Source organism: Heterocephalus glaber, unplaced genomic scaffold (genome assembly GCF_053883595.1).
Source record: "Heterocephalus glaber isolate CG9 unplaced genomic scaffold, H.glaber_assembly_v1.0 deba00001553, whole genome shotgun sequence".
Lineage (NCBI taxonomy): Eukaryota > Metazoa > Chordata > Mammalia > Rodentia > Bathyergidae > Heterocephalus > Heterocephalus glaber.
The window spans coordinates 14,548,430-14,563,393 of NW_028258344.1; the positions used below are offsets into that span (position 1 = coordinate 14,548,430).

The following is a 14,964-nucleotide window of genomic DNA, read 5'->3' on the forward strand; positions in this document are numbered from 1 at the left end:
GTCAGAAAACATTCCTGCCCTCGCCCATCTCCTGCCCGGCTCTATTCTCAGCCTGTGCGGCTGCCCCTGCTGAAAATAGACTCTGCCCACCGCAGCCGGGGCTGTGCCCTTCGGGCGGCAGAGGGACAGGCGAGGGCTTTTCTCCCCCGATACCTAGGCCAGATTGAGCAAAACCAATCAGACATGACGTCCAGTTGAATCTGGATATCCGGTGAGCAAAGAAAGCTTGTTTCATAGAAGTATAGCCCGTGCAATACTAGGACATACTTATGCTAAACATTTATGTATTACTTTGTCTGAAATCCGATGTAATTGCGTGTCCTATGTAGTACTGGCAACCCTGGCCTCCATCCACCCCCACTTCTACCTGATACCCACACCCAGGACCCAAAGTCTGGAAAGTCGCTCTCACATCCACTATGGAAATGGTTCTCCCGTCTGTTCCCTTGATATTTTACAACCTTTCAAAAATAATAATAATGATGCAAAAGCTGGGGGCAGTGGCATTACCTGAAGTCCCAGCTACGCAGGAGGCTGGGGGGAAAGGATCCTATCAGCCAGAAGTTCAGGGCTAGCCTGGGCAATATAGCAAGACCCCAGTTTTTAAATTAAATTACAAATTAAATTACAAATGTTGGTTTTATTGCCCCACTACAAAAGGAATATATGTGTACTTTGTAAGATGGCTGCGACCAAGGGGTGGTTTCTGTGTCGCTTTGCCTCTGAATACGGTTGGGCTTGTGACTTGTACCCAACACAACAGCCACAGGGAGCCAAAGAAACTTCCAGGCCAAACTAGCAAGGGAGAGGCAGGCTGACCCTGCGCGCATGCGCACCACACAGCCCGAGAGCACGGAGGAGGAGTCCGGAGACCGGGGGGGCCAAGGCGACGGCGCACGCAGGCTCGGCAGAGGCAGAGGGCGCTTCGGGTCTTCCCAGCTAGGGTCAGGTAGCAGAGGCAAGGCGGGCAACAGCTGCTGGGACGCTTCCCAGCTGAGTCGGTGACAGGACGCAGGACGTTCCAAATGCTTGACCTCAGAACCTGTCAGCTAGTGAAAGGCTTGTTATTTTATGTCACTAAGTCTGCAGTGGTTGATTTTGCAGCAGTAATAACTAGAATACCTGGTCTTTGCAGAAAAATAAAAAAGTTACCTAAATTCCACGTGAAAGTCGATTGTTTTAAATTTTTTGAGGTATGTGTTTCCACTATGGCCACATGCACATTTTCCTCCTTAAATAAATACGCTCTCACAGCAAGGCACCCTACAATGGCCGAGATTGTGTCTTTCAGTGCTGGGGACTGAACCCCTGGCCTTGGCCTGGGTAAGCACCCTGCCACTGGACTACATCTTTGCACTGCCCCGCCCCTTTTCGAGATAGGGTCTTGCCAGGATGCTTCTGCCTCAGCCTCCTGGAATGCTGGGATTACAGGTGTGCACCACCACACCAGGCTTTTGACTTTTTATCACTACAAATACAGCTGTGATGAACATAATGAACATACTAACAACAAACTTTGCAGATCTGACTTTTACCCCCCTCAGATAAACTCCTAGAATTGCACTTGTTACATCAAAGGGCCTTCATATTTTTGCCTTGTGTACCTTTGTCTTGTTCTTGTAGTGCTGAGGTTCAAACCCAGCACACTAGGCAAGCACTGCACCACTGACCTACATCCCATCGAGCTTCCGTTTTATTTTGACACGGATCTCACTAAGTTCTCCAGGCTGGGGTGGAACTTGATCCTCCTGCCTCAGCCCAAGTAGCTGGGATTAGAGGTGTGCACCACCATGCTGGGCTTTTTTTTTTTTTTTTAAACACTTCAAAAAGTTTATTTCAGAATGACCTACAGAACCTTATCTCCATAAATGTCCTAGCAGTATTTCTTATAGGATACCACTCAGTTTTGTTTCTAGGAATCCAACAGTAAAAGCAAAATTCAAGTCCCCTTATCCAAACTGAGATCATCAGAGGGGGAGTTCTAGAGAAGTGATGAACTTTACTAAATTGCTTCCTGTTTCCAGGATGACTCCTTTTGCATTTAAAACTTCTACTTTAATTCCCAATATGTCAAAGGTTTTTTCAAATCATTATTTTCACACTATATAGAAACAGTACTTTAAATCAGTCATTCTTTTTGTTTCAATAGGGTCCACATGCTGGCTTTTTAAAAGGCTTTTTTTTTTTTGTAATACATACACTTTCCCCAAAAAACAAATATTAGTCTCATTAATGGGTTAACTCAGTTTATGAAACTGAGTAGGGGGAAGAGATGTAACTCTCAAACCTACTAGATATCCGAAACACAAGTTCGTGTTCTCTAAAATCGAAGAATGAACTCTAGAAACAATGGAGGTTAAGAGTAGGAAAAATTTATTGGGAGAAAGAAAGCTCCTGCCTAAGAGAGACAGAAGGGGAACCAGAAAGTGGGTTGCCCACCGACCCTACATTTCAAAGATGTTTTATACGCCAAAGCCTTGTGGTGAAGCGGGTACAAAGTGGGACAAAACTGTAAGACCCAATGGCAATTTACAAGGTGGGCATGAGGTGGGACAAAACCATGACCAACCAATAAGATTACAAGTACAGTCACCCAGGTAATATTGATTAAATGGGAGTCAAATGGGAAGACAAGTCACGTAGCAAATGTACAAGGATTTTCAGTAAGGGTGGGGGTCAGGGATATTTCCTGGAGAGGCTGGGTTAAGACCCTGACCCCCCCCCAGGTGATTCATACCTATTTATAATATCAATCACTGCTATTTATCTCCAGGGGAAGCACAAGGGTGTGTAGTTTCTTCTCTCCTTTTACAATTTTGGCCTTCAGTGAATGTGTCTTGATTATCCTCCGTGTTGGCTCCTCCTGGGCTGGCCCAGTCTAACTGCCTACAAGATATCTAATTAAATTACCTATCTGCAATAAAACCATACAACAGTGTATGAGGAATCACATTTTCACATTCTCAGCAGCAGCAGATATTCTGGTTATTTAGAATTTTGTCAATTTTATGAGCAAATGTGTTACTTCATTGTTAAATATTCTAGGCTAAACACTATTGCCATATTCATTACCCACTTGTGTTTCTTTTTTGGTATGAATTGCCTCATCTTGTCCTCATCTTTCAATTAAAATAGTTGTCATCAGTTAGTTATTTATAAAACCTCTTTGAATATTAATTCTTGGCCAGACAAGGTGATACACGCCTGTAATCCCAGTACTCTGGAGGCTGAAGCAGGAGAATCGCCATGAACTCGGGGCCAGCCTGGACTGCATAGTGAGACTCTACCTCAAAAAACAAACAAAAACAACAGAAAACACTGACAAAAAATATTAATTTTATCAATACTCTGTCACACTATTGTAGACAGCTAAGTTAATTAGGTAACTCGGAGGCAGTTAGACAGAGCCGGCCTTCCAGGAATCATCACAAATGACAATACATTCACTGAAGGTCAGCAGTATAAAAAGAGAAAAAGTACTACACTCTCATACTTCCCCTAGAGACGAATAGCAGTGACTGATATTCAAAATATGCATCAATCTCTCTAGCACATTTCCTTTCTGGAAATTCCTCATTCATTCTATGTATGTTTGCTAGGTGACGATCTCCATTTCATCAATATTACCTGGGTGACTGTACTTGTAATCTTACTGGTTGATCATAGTTCTGTCCCACCTTATGCTCACCTCCTGATTTCCCATTGGATCAATAGTACCTAAGCAACTGCGTTTGTTATCTTATTGACTATAGTTCTGTCCCACCTGGAAGCCACCTCGCCTCATGGCTTTGTCCCATAAGACACCTTTGAGAGACTGGGTGGGCGGGCAACCCACTTTCTCGTCCCCTGTCTGTCTCTCTTAAGCAGAAGCTGTCTTTCTCTCAACAAATTTTTCCTACTCCTAACCTGTTTTTCCTCGAATTCATTCTTCGATTTTAGAGAATACGGACTCCCATTTCGGATATCTAGCAGGTTGAGAGTTATAATATTTCCATTATTTGGATTACTTGGTGCCCTGCATCAATACAGGTAAAGAAGAATGTTTGAGCTAGTCATTTGTCTTTTACTGAACATGTAGTTCAAAAATGAAATATATTTGAATAAAGTCACATCCAGGAAATTGAATATCGGTTCATGCTTGGTTCGTTTATTACCCTTCAAGGCATATTTACTTGTGGTTATCAAGTACAGGGAAAGAAAATACATGGAAGGGGCCGGGGATTTAGCTCAGTGTTGCTGCACCTGCCTCGAAAGTGCAAGGTCCGGAATTCAATCCCCAGTACCTGTCTCAAATTAACATAAAATATAAGTAAATGGCTGGGGTGCAGCCCAGTATGAAGGTCCTGGCTCCACCGCGCGGTACTAGAAAACAAGCGAACAAAGCAGACCTCAGATAATAACTATGATTATATTATATTTTATCATAATTGTTTCTAATGTTATAAGTACATTTATAATCCTTTTGTTTGCACCTCTAATATGATTTATGTGTTAAATTATTCACTGCAGTGCAATTCTTAGGGAGTAGGGTTTACTATGCACCCTACGTCTTCTCACAATAACTTTAAAATCATTAGCCTTTCTGCTGTTACTATTCCCGTTTGTAACTAGGAGGTGGAGCTCCAGGCGGCAGGTTCAGGCTTTGGATCGCCACCCCTTGGCCCTCACCCCGAGCGACACCCCGAGGACCTGCCTCGGTCCCGTCACTCCGGGAGCTGACGCTGCAGACAGCACATGCGTCCGTTCGTTCAGATGCCGCAACCACAAAGCACTGAGATGTGACCTGAAACACCTGTGACTTTCGTCCCCTGCTCAGAGATTCCCCAGCACCGGGCGGGGTGCCCAGGCTCCTTCGGGCATGGCCTGAGGTACCTGGGAGCCTCTGCCAGGCTGCACCTGTGGGCCATCCGCCCCGGGCTGCCACACTGCCTGTCACATCATGGGGGACACAGAGCAGGGTCACAAAAACCAGATGTGGTGGTGCAGCCTGTAGTCCCAGCACTTAGGAGGCTGAGGCAGGAGGATCATGAGTTTAAGACCAGTCTGGACTACATGGCAAGACCCTGTCTCAGAAATGTTTCCTAAAGCTGGGCACAAATAGCACACACCTGTAATCCCACCTACTTGGGAGGGCACTTGGAAGGCTGAGGCAGGAGGATTTCGGTGAGTTCAAGACCAGTCTGAGCTACATAGTGAGACCTTGTCTTAAAAAAAAGTAAAAAAAAAAAAGAGAGAAATTCAAAGTATAAATAACTAAAGAGAATAAAAGATAGCTAATAGGAAACCGAGAAGTGGATCTTTTCCAAATGTGAAGAGGACGAATTGATGGAGGAAGAGGGAAGGAAAGAAGGGGACCTAAAGTGAATTCAGATGTGCTGTGTACACGTAGCAACACCCCACGAGGAATGTATCCTCTACTAATAAAGGTAAAATGTGAAGCTGGGCCTCCTGGCCGGGTGTGCTACAGGTGTACTGCAATCCCAGCGATGGGGGAAGACGTAACTCCCAAACCTGCTAGATACCAAAAATGCGAGTTCGTGTTCTCCAAAATCCTAGAATGAATTCTTGGAAAAACAGGTTAAGAACAGGAAAAATTTATGGGGAGAAAGACAGCTTCTACCTGAGAGAGACAAAAGTGGACCAGAAAGTGAGTTGCCCGCCTACCCTGCTTCTCAAAGGTGTTTCATGGGACAAAGCCATGAGGCAAGGTGGCTTCCAGGTGGGACAAAACTGCAGTCAACTAATAAGATTACAAATGCAGTCGCTTAGGTAATATTCATCCAATAGGAAATCACAAAGTGAGTATGAGGTGGGACAAAACCATGATCAAGCAGTAAGGCTGCGACAAGTATAGCCCCTTAGGTAATATTGATTAAATGAAGGGCCGGGGATTTAGCTCAGTGGTTTCACCGCCTGCTGCGCAAGCGCAAAGACCCAAGTTTGATCCCCGGTACCAAAAAAAAAAAAATTGATTAAATGGGGATCAAATGGGGAAGCAAGTCACGTAGCAAGCGTACAAGGACCAAACAAGGATTTCTGGTAAGGGATGGGTCAGGGACCTCTCCCAGAAGCTCTCAGTCCCCCACCTAGGTGATTGATCCCTATTTAGAATATCAGTCGCTGCTATTCATCCCCAGGGGAAGGCACAGGTGCAGTGAATGGTCTTGATTGTCCTCCATGTTGGCTCCTCGAGGGCTGGCCCTGTCTAATTGCCTACAAGATGCCTAATTAACTTACCTGTCTAATCCCAGCACTCAGGAGGCTGAGGCACGAGGATCACTGAGAGTCCGAGGCCAGCCTGGGCTGCATAGTGGGTTCAAGGCCACCCTGGACCACAGCGAGACCCTGTCTCAAAAAAATATTAAAATTAAAAAATAAAATGAAATACATTTAAAATAAAATTTGAAAGAAAAAAAACGATGTCTTCTAAAGACACTAGAAATATATCTTTGGTTTCAGCCCCAAGGATATTTGTCCTCCTGGGCAGTCAGTTTATTTCTAGATACAAAGCGCGAACAGATCCTTGCGTGCTCATGCAGGCCTGTAGTCCCAGCACTCCAGAGGCTGAGGCAGGAGGATCGCTGGAACTTCCAGGCCGGCCTAGGCCACATAGTGAGTTCAAGGCCAGCCCGAACTGCATAGCGAAACCCTGTCCCAAAACCCAAACAACAAAAATCACGAGCAGATTGATCTTGGCGTTTCGCCAGCTGGAGAGACGCAGCTCAGGGACCTCAGGTTTACCTGAAGCCACGGTAAAGCTGGGGCCCGGCCCTGCGCGCAAGTCAGTCAGCTTTGCCGCTGGCCGCCTTCCCCGTGACCTTTTGTTCCGCCCCCGCTGCCCCGTCCGGTCCCGCCTGGTGCCCGAACAGCGGCCGGGCATTTCCAGCTCAGAGCCGCCCGCGGCCAGCCGCGGCAGCTTCCCAGAAGAGCGCTGTCCCGATGGAAGACGGGGATGCGGCGTGCAAGGGCGGCACTCACCTTGCCCGCCCTCGCCGAAAGCAGGAAGCTTTCCCTGCAGAGGGGAGGGGAGTCCACGCCGGGTGTAGTCCTGAGGGTCTCCAGCAGAGGGCGCTCCGGTATAGCTAGAGGACGAGAAACAGCCCAGCGCGCTCGTGCACGCCGGTATGAGGGTACTTAGGGAGGCTGAGGCAGGAGGATCACAAATTCAAGTCTCTTGGGCCATTTAGCGAGACCCTGTCTCAAACTTTTTTTATTAGCACATGTTTGTGGTGCATAATGATTACACTTGTCGTGGGGATTTGTACATGTACATAACCCATTCTCATTCTTTTTACTTCTCCCACCCTACCTCTCTCCCTCAACCTCATCTCAAAATGTTTTAAAATTAAAAGAGCTGGGGAGGTAGCTCAGTGTGAAGGTCCTGGGTTCAACGCCAGATACCGCCGTAAAGGGGGTGGGGGGAGAAAAGACAGGGAAGGTGCCCACCTCCCGGGCAAGCCTAGGCCGGGGCAGAGGTTGCCAGCTGAGCCTGGGAGTTGTACAAGGGGCTGGCGCGGCGCCGCGGGGAGCCCGGAGAGGCGAGGGCGACGGAGCGGGGCTGTCCTCGGAAGTCCCCCGAGTTGAGCGGCCCTCGTCCGGAAGCCACCTCTGAGAATGGCCTCCCACGGCGCCCAGGAGCCCTGCACAGCGGCCCTGCCCGCGCCACCCTCGTCCCTGGGGCCGCAGCGCGGACGCCGGGCGGGGGCGGGCGGGGGCGGCCCCGGCCCAGGCCTCTGGGGGAGAGGGAGGGTCGTCCTCGGGCGCCTCTGGGGCCCCCACGCTACAACCCCGGGCCGCGGCGGGACGCCGGGCGGACTGGAGACCGCGCCCTCCCACACATCCTGCAGGGGGCGCCCGGGCACCGTCTCATCTGGAGGAACCCAGCCTTGCCCTTCCGCGATCACAAGGAGGGTGCGAGGTCTCTGTACAACACCCTGATGCTTCCCTTCGGGTTGGTTGGTTGGCTGGTTGGTTTGTGACAGAGTCCAAGTCTAGCCCAAGCTGGCTTTGAACTCGTGATCCCCCTGCCTCAGCCTCCCGGGTGGGGTGCCAGGCCTGTGCCACCAGGCCCAGCCCACACGAATGTTCTCAGGCTAAGTGAGAAGACAGACACGCAGCCTGCTCCCTGCGCCTTCGCCTGAACTCGCCTTGAGCGAAGCTTGCGTCGAGCTGGAGAGGACGCCACCCTGCCCTGAAGGCGAGGGACAGCTTCCAGGCGCCTCCTGGGGCTAAACAGCAAGAAGACCTTGAGCAGGCACCTGCCATCTTAGGGTCCCTATCTGCTCATCTAGGAAAGAAGGGGGGCCTAGATGATCTCCCAAATCCCTTCTGACTCGTCAGTTTTATGCCTTGCCACCCCCAGACCTGAGGAAGGAAGGGAGGGAGGGAGGGAGGGAAAGAGAAAGAGCAGGGAGTGAAGGAAAGGCGAGAGAGAGAGAGAGAGAGAGAGAGAGAGAGAGAGAGAGAGAGAGAGAGAGAGAGAGAGAGAGTTAGGCATGGGGGCACACACGTGTAATCTCAGCAGGAGGCTGAGGCAGGGAGCTGCCATGAGCTGGAGGCCAGCCTGGCTACATAGTTTAAGCCCAACCTGCATAGCAAGACCCTGTCTCGACAAACAAACAAAAATCTTGAATGGCCTGTGGAGTGACACAGGGAAGGTTCTCCCTGCAGCGGACCTCAGCTCCTCGGTGCGCGGGCTGGGCAAATGCTCTGCCACTGAGCTGCGCCCCAGCTGAGGCCGTGTGTTTGTGACTCCCTTCAGCAGCGTGTTATCCGCAGCTCTGACAGGAGACTTCCGCTCTGCTCATCCAAGTCTTTGAAGGGGACACTCAAGGGGGCCGGGGATTTACCTCAGTGGTGCTGCCGCCTGCCTCCAAAGCGCGAGGTCCCGAGTTTGATCCCTAGTACCAAAAAAGCAGACACTCAAGGTTGAAACATGGTAGTTACATCTTTCCACTCGAGGAATGACTCCTTCACTAAGCACTTCCCGGAAGTGCTTCCTTTTCAGCTAAACAATTAATCTAACTGCACTAGCATGCAAGGGCAGAGGAGACAGTAGCGGGGAGATGATCGGTGTAGTCACATGCTTGTATAAACACAGCCAGATCACGCCCATTCCTCTCTAAAGCCAATGTAATAAAAAAAATTGCAAAAGGCTGGGCGTGGTGGTGCATGCCTGTAATCTCAGTTCTTGGGAGGCTGAGGCAGGAGCTTCACCATGAGTTCCAGGCTGGCCTGAGCCACATAGCAAGACCCTGTCTCAAAAAAAATAAAATAAAAATTAAAAAATCCATGTACAATGCAGTAGAGGATAGTTATTTGATTTCCAAAAACTGATACATGTTCAGTTTTGTGGCTAATCGCCTATATTTCTTGTCTACATCAAAAAATCAGTGGCCCAGGGATTTAGCTCAGTGGCACCGCGCCCTGCCTCACAAGCGCAAGGTCCTGAGTTCGATCCCTGGTACGAAAAAAGAAGAAAATTATCAGTCATTATCAGCACATCCTCTATTCTTTCTTTTACAGTGCATGTTTGCAGTACATAATGGTTACATTCCTCCTGGAACATAACACGTCTTAATTCTTTTTTCCTTCCCTTTCTCTCCATTGTCTCCTCCCTATCCCTTTATTCTTCAAATATATCTGTAAAAATCTTCTTAAGTCCCACAGCACGCAGCCCTTATTTTTCTGTCTTCTGCTGTTTCCCTGGCAAAGGCTGGCGCACGCTTCCTTCAGCTCTCAGCTCTCGGTTCCTGTCCTCTCCCTTTTCTCAGGGTCAGAGAGCCTTGGGGTCGGAGGACACAAGGATGTCCTTTCCTCTAAACTCCCTCGCGGGGACACCGTGAACCGGGCAGCTCCAGGCGTCCGGTTTCCGCTGAAACACCTCGCCAGCAGGGGGCGCCATTTCAGGGACGGGGTTGCATTTCCCAAAACAATGCTTTGTTCATGTGCCTGGGGGGTTGCTGTTTTCTTTTCTTTGGTGGTGGTGGTGGTGGTGGTGTTTTCTAACCCATTGCCTCACACAACCTCACACAAGCTAGATATCCCCAACCCAAATGTTTGCATTTTTAAGGAAACCTTCCTTGCCCTGAAATCTACTTTCTTAGAACTTCAACCCACTGGTCTGGTTTCTGACTTCTGCCCTCTGAGACTAACCCTAAATCCTCTTCAACACAGCTGTAGCTTACATCAAAGCACTGAGTGCCATACCTCCATCCAGACCCAGCACAAGAGAAGATACCTTCTAAACCCTCCCCTTGTACCAGCTAAGGTGTAGATAGTACAGAGCTCTAAATATTCTGGGGGTTTGGGGGGGGGGGTTGTACCAGGGATCGAACTCAGGACCTCGCACTTGCTGGGCAGGCGCTCTGCTGCTGAGCTACATCCCCAGCCACAAAACCCTAAATATTCTGGCTTCTCTCCTAAACATACCTGTGATGAAGCTGAATTTGTAACTTAGGCACGGCAAGTGATCAACAACAGGGCTGAGGTGTGGCTCAGAGATGGAGTGCTTTCCTAGAATGCTTGAGGCCCTGGGTTTGATCCCCAGCAATGGGAGGGGGTGGGTTAATGACAATAACTAAATAAAATAATTATACTGTCATAAAAGTTATTTAGGGCTTGGGATTTAGTTCAGTGGCACCGCACCTGCCTCACGAGCACAAGGCCCTGAGTTTGATCCCTGGTACCAAAAAAAAAAAGTTATTTAAAGCCAGACATGGTGACACATGCCTGTAATCCCAGCATTTGGGAGGCTGAGGCAGGAGGATTACTATGGGTTTAAGGCCAGCTTGGGCTACATAGTGAGTTCAAGACCACCCTGAACTACATAGTGAGGCCATGTCCAAAAGAAAAAGTTATTAAAACCTCGTCAGTTGTTGCTGGACATGGTGGCACATGCCTGTGATCCCAGCACTCAGCAAGCTGAGGCAGCAGTATCACCATGAGCTCAAGGCCAGCCCAGGCTACATGATGAGTTCAAGGCCACCTTGCACTGTGAAGTGAGAGTATCTCAAAAGCCAAAACGGAGCAACACGCACACACCCCTTTTTTTATTTCTAGAATTTTCCATTTAATACAGCATTTTTAAGTCACAGTTGACCTCTGGTAGCTAAAACCTCAGAAAGTGAGTGTGTGGATAGAAAGTGGGGATGAAGAGGGGCAGCAGTACTTTTGTTCTTTACTTAATGTGGTTCTGTTCAGGGATTAGACGTGGGGGGGGCCTTTGCATTGAGCTAAATCCCCAGTACCTCTCCCCCCACTTTTTTCTTTTTTTCTTTTTGGTGCCAGGGATCAAACTCAGGACCTTACGCTTGGGAGGCAGGCACAGAGCTAAATACCCAGCCCTCCCCTCTTTTTCGAGACAAGGTCTCACTAAATCACTAAATTGCCTAATCTGGGCCCGGACTTGTGATCCTCCCGCCTCAGCCTCCGACCTCGATGTGGTTTGTTCCCTTGCGGGCTGGGTGCCTTCTCCACACCCTCTAGAGAGCCTGTCAGCGCCTCCCACCTGACACCTGGCACTCAGACTCTGCGGAGCGGGGCCTCCCTCCCTCCGGATGGACGCGGCGCGGTTCCGCTGACAGCTGCGCGGTTGGAGGGTTGGAGGGGTGGAGGGTTTGAGGCCGTCGCTTACCTGCTGGCGCTCAGTTCTACTGAAATGCAGAGAGGATTTCGCGAAACGCTGTGTATCTCATGCTTGTGGTCACCGCGGCGGGCGGGCAGCGATGGCCCTTCCTGGGGTTCAGAAGACCCTTGGGCTCCTCCTAGACTTCTCCACACGGCCACTGACTGGTGGCCCCGCTGAAACCTATCTGACCCTTCAGTGACAAATTCAAGTTCCCACACTGGGCATTTCAGGGCTGATTTCTATCATAAAACAAGGGCCTTTACACTGGGAATTGAACCCAGGGCCTTCCCACGGAGCAACACCCCCAGCTCTTTTTGATTTTTATTTTGACTCAGGTTCTCACTAAAGCACCAAGTTACCCTCAATGGGCTCGAACTTTGATCCTCCTGCCTCAGCCTCCCAGAGTACTGGGATTACAGGTGAGCACCACCGTGGCCAGTTTACTTCTAGCCTTGATTGAGTTTAGTGATGTTAGATTTGGCCCATGGAGTCCAGTTTGCTCCTGTACATAACACCGTGCCCAGTACAATCTCTGTGATTCATCCTCCTTCACCCTGCTTTCCTTCACTGCTGCTTCCTGATAGTTACTAGAAATTATTTCATTACTTGATGGAATTTCATGTTCTCTCTTCAGTTTAAAAGTATTTTTATTTTAGATTGAATTAGCTGCTTTGCTGGGCATGGTGATGCACACCTGTAACCCCAGCACTCAGGAGGCTGAGGCAGGAGGATACCAGTGAGTTCAGGCCAGCCTGGGCTACATAGCGAGATCTTGTCTCAAATTTAAAAAAAAGGAAGTTCATAGTTGAGATAAACATAAAGCAGTTCCAAATAAAGTAGCTTTCTTTTTTTTTGTTTTTGTTTTTGTTGTTGTTTGAGACAGGGTCTAACTGTGTAGTTCAGATTGGGCTTGAACTCACTATGTAGCCCAGGCTGGCCTCGAGCTCGTGGAAATCCTCCTGCTTCGGCCTCCCAATTGCTGGGATCACAGGTGTGTGCCAACACGCCTGGCTTGGGCTTCAAACTTTACCGTTACATGTGACACCAGGCACAAAGAATCGCTTACTCTCTGGTTCCCACAAAATTGACAATTGAGGCTCCATCTCCCCAACCTGGAGTTCTGGGGAGCAAACTAGATCTTTTCTGAGAATCTTCCGCACTTTCACACCCTGTTCAGCCCTTGAGTCACAGGCCTGGCTCTCGGGCCTGCACGTGTGCGCGGACCAGGCGTACAGGGGGGCAGGGCGGGGCGGAGCGCGGTGGCCCCTTCTCCCGCCCTAGCTCCCGACCGCGGAACACAGGTTGTGCCCCGACTGAGATCCCGAGACAGTGCGCGGTGCACGGTTCGAGTGCAGAAGCTGCAGGGAGAGATCCAATTTCCAATCCAACCGGGAGGTCAATGATTAGACGTCGCCTGGAAACCATCGCCATCACCTCTTTGCTGAAATGCAGACCAAGTCCACAGGAGCGGCTGCCAGACCCGGGCCTTGGGGAGAGGCCAGGGTCGCCCTGGCGCAGTGCCCGCGGAGAGCCCCGGGAGAGCCCACGCGGTCAGGCGACAGTGCCGGAGGCAGGGCTTTCTCTGGGAGCGGAAAGGGAACTCAAAATGCCTCGCTGGCCTGGCAAGGTGGCTAGGCCTATCATCCAGAGACCCAGGAGGCTGAGGCAGGAGAATCAAAAGTGAGCCCAGCCTGGGCCATTTAGAGAACCAGAGCCTGTGATACTGAAAAGGACTTGCACCTAACACAGCAGCTGTAGGGGAAACCGGGTAGGGAGCCCCGCTTGGGGGCGTTCTCTCCCTCAGTCGGCAGGTAGGGTCTCTGCAGGCCCAGAAGAGGCCGGTTCCCGCAGGCTCGTCCCTGGGTTTAGAACTGGCGGAAGGAATCGCTAGTTTACCGGGGATTTCGCTCAGTGGCGCCCCCGCCTGCCTCTCAAGCGCAAGGTCCTGAACTCGATCCCCGGTACTAAAAACAAACAAAAAAACCTCTCGAGCTTGACCTACTTTCCTCCTCAGTTCATCAGGCAGATTTGAGGAGATCCGAGGCAGATGTTTCTTGGGAAATAACAGGGGCAGGTTGTCTGTTTGTTTTTGGTAACGGGGATCGAACTCAGGACCTTGCACTTGCGAGGCTGGCTCTGTGCCACTGAGCTAAATCCCTGGCGAGACAGGGGCAGGTATTTGTAGGAAAGGTGGCCGAATCCTGTAGTCTAGACCCTCAGGGAGGCTGAGGCAGGAGGATTGTAAATTCCAGTCCAGCCTGGTCAAGTTATCAAGATCTTGTCCCAAAATAAAACAGCCCCTGCGCCTGCCTCGAAAGTGTAAGGTCCTGAGTTTGATCCCCAGTGCCAGAAACAAACAAACAGAGGCCCTAAGCATGGCGCTCAGTGAGAGGAAAAGGGCAGAGCTGGGCCATATTTGAGCCAGGCAGTGGGACTTGTCTATAATTCCAGCACTCAGGAGGCTGAGGCAGGAGGATCGCTTGAGCTAAGGAGCTCACTACCAGCCCCTGCAACCAAGCACCCCAGTGGGGGCAGGAAAGGGGCGTGGGGACAGGAGGCTGTGGCGGCCTGTGTGCTGAAGAGGCCAGTGGGCTGCTTCTCTATCTCTGCAGCCTCGACCCGACCCGTGTGACCTTGACCGCCAGGCCCTGGTCTGCAAATGGGATCCGCGGTCTCCACCCGCGAGGGGAAGAAGGACAGGGCTGGGCGGAGAGGGCGGGAAAGCGGCCCGGCGATTGCGAGGGGCCGCCGGCCGGCCGCGGTCAGGGTCCCTGTTCTGTTATCAACGCCACAAGCGCCCTGGAAAGGACGTGACAGACACAGCCCCAGACAGCGCACAGGTGACAGAGGGAGCTCCGGGTGAGGCTGCTGACAGACACCTAGGTTCCCGCACCCTCGGCGGCTGCAGCAGAGCTGGTCTGGAGTGGAAATGCGAAAGCCTAACCTCTCAGCCCTGCATCTGGTGCAGAGAGGCAATGGATTACTGCAAGACAGACGTCCCACACCAGTGCGTTAGGGAGAAGAGCGTGCAGAGGACTGGGGGTGCCGGGGTAGGCGTTTAGATGGAATGGACAAGAAGTGTTGGAGGGAGGTGGCACTGTGCGGAGGACGGAGTGGTGAGGAATGGGGCCACAAGGAGGGGAGCCAGGTGTGCAAAGGCCCTGTGGCAGGGTGCTCGGTGCTCAGTATACAGGGAGGGTTAGGGGGTGGAGGTGCATAGTAGGGGCCTGATTAAAGGGACAACTCACCACCGCCCACTCTGCACAGTGCCTCTTTAAGTAGTTCTTCTCACCTTGAAACAAACTGTACGTATTTTTACTATTTATTTTTTCTTG

At 50.4% G+C, this 14,964-nt stretch overlaps 1 long non-coding RNA gene across 2 annotated transcripts; it reads right to left on the bottom strand.

The window, feature by feature from the left end:
• Positions 1 to 505: 505 nt before the first annotated feature.
• Positions 506 to 7,607, bottom strand: LOC110348553 (uncharacterized). 2 transcript variants are annotated; one of them, XR_015442722.1, is made up of 3 exons: positions 6,979 to 7,607; positions 6,238 to 6,345; positions 506 to 3,283 (listed from the first exon to the last, which is right to left on the bottom strand). It is a non-coding gene; the product is annotated as an uncharacterized LOC110348553 (long non-coding RNA). The 2 variants fall into 2 exon arrangements; XR_015442721.1 differs by lacking the exon at positions 6,979 to 7,607 and adding an exon at positions 6,742 to 6,964.
• Between the last annotated feature and the right edge of the window lie 7,357 nt (positions 7,608 to 14,964).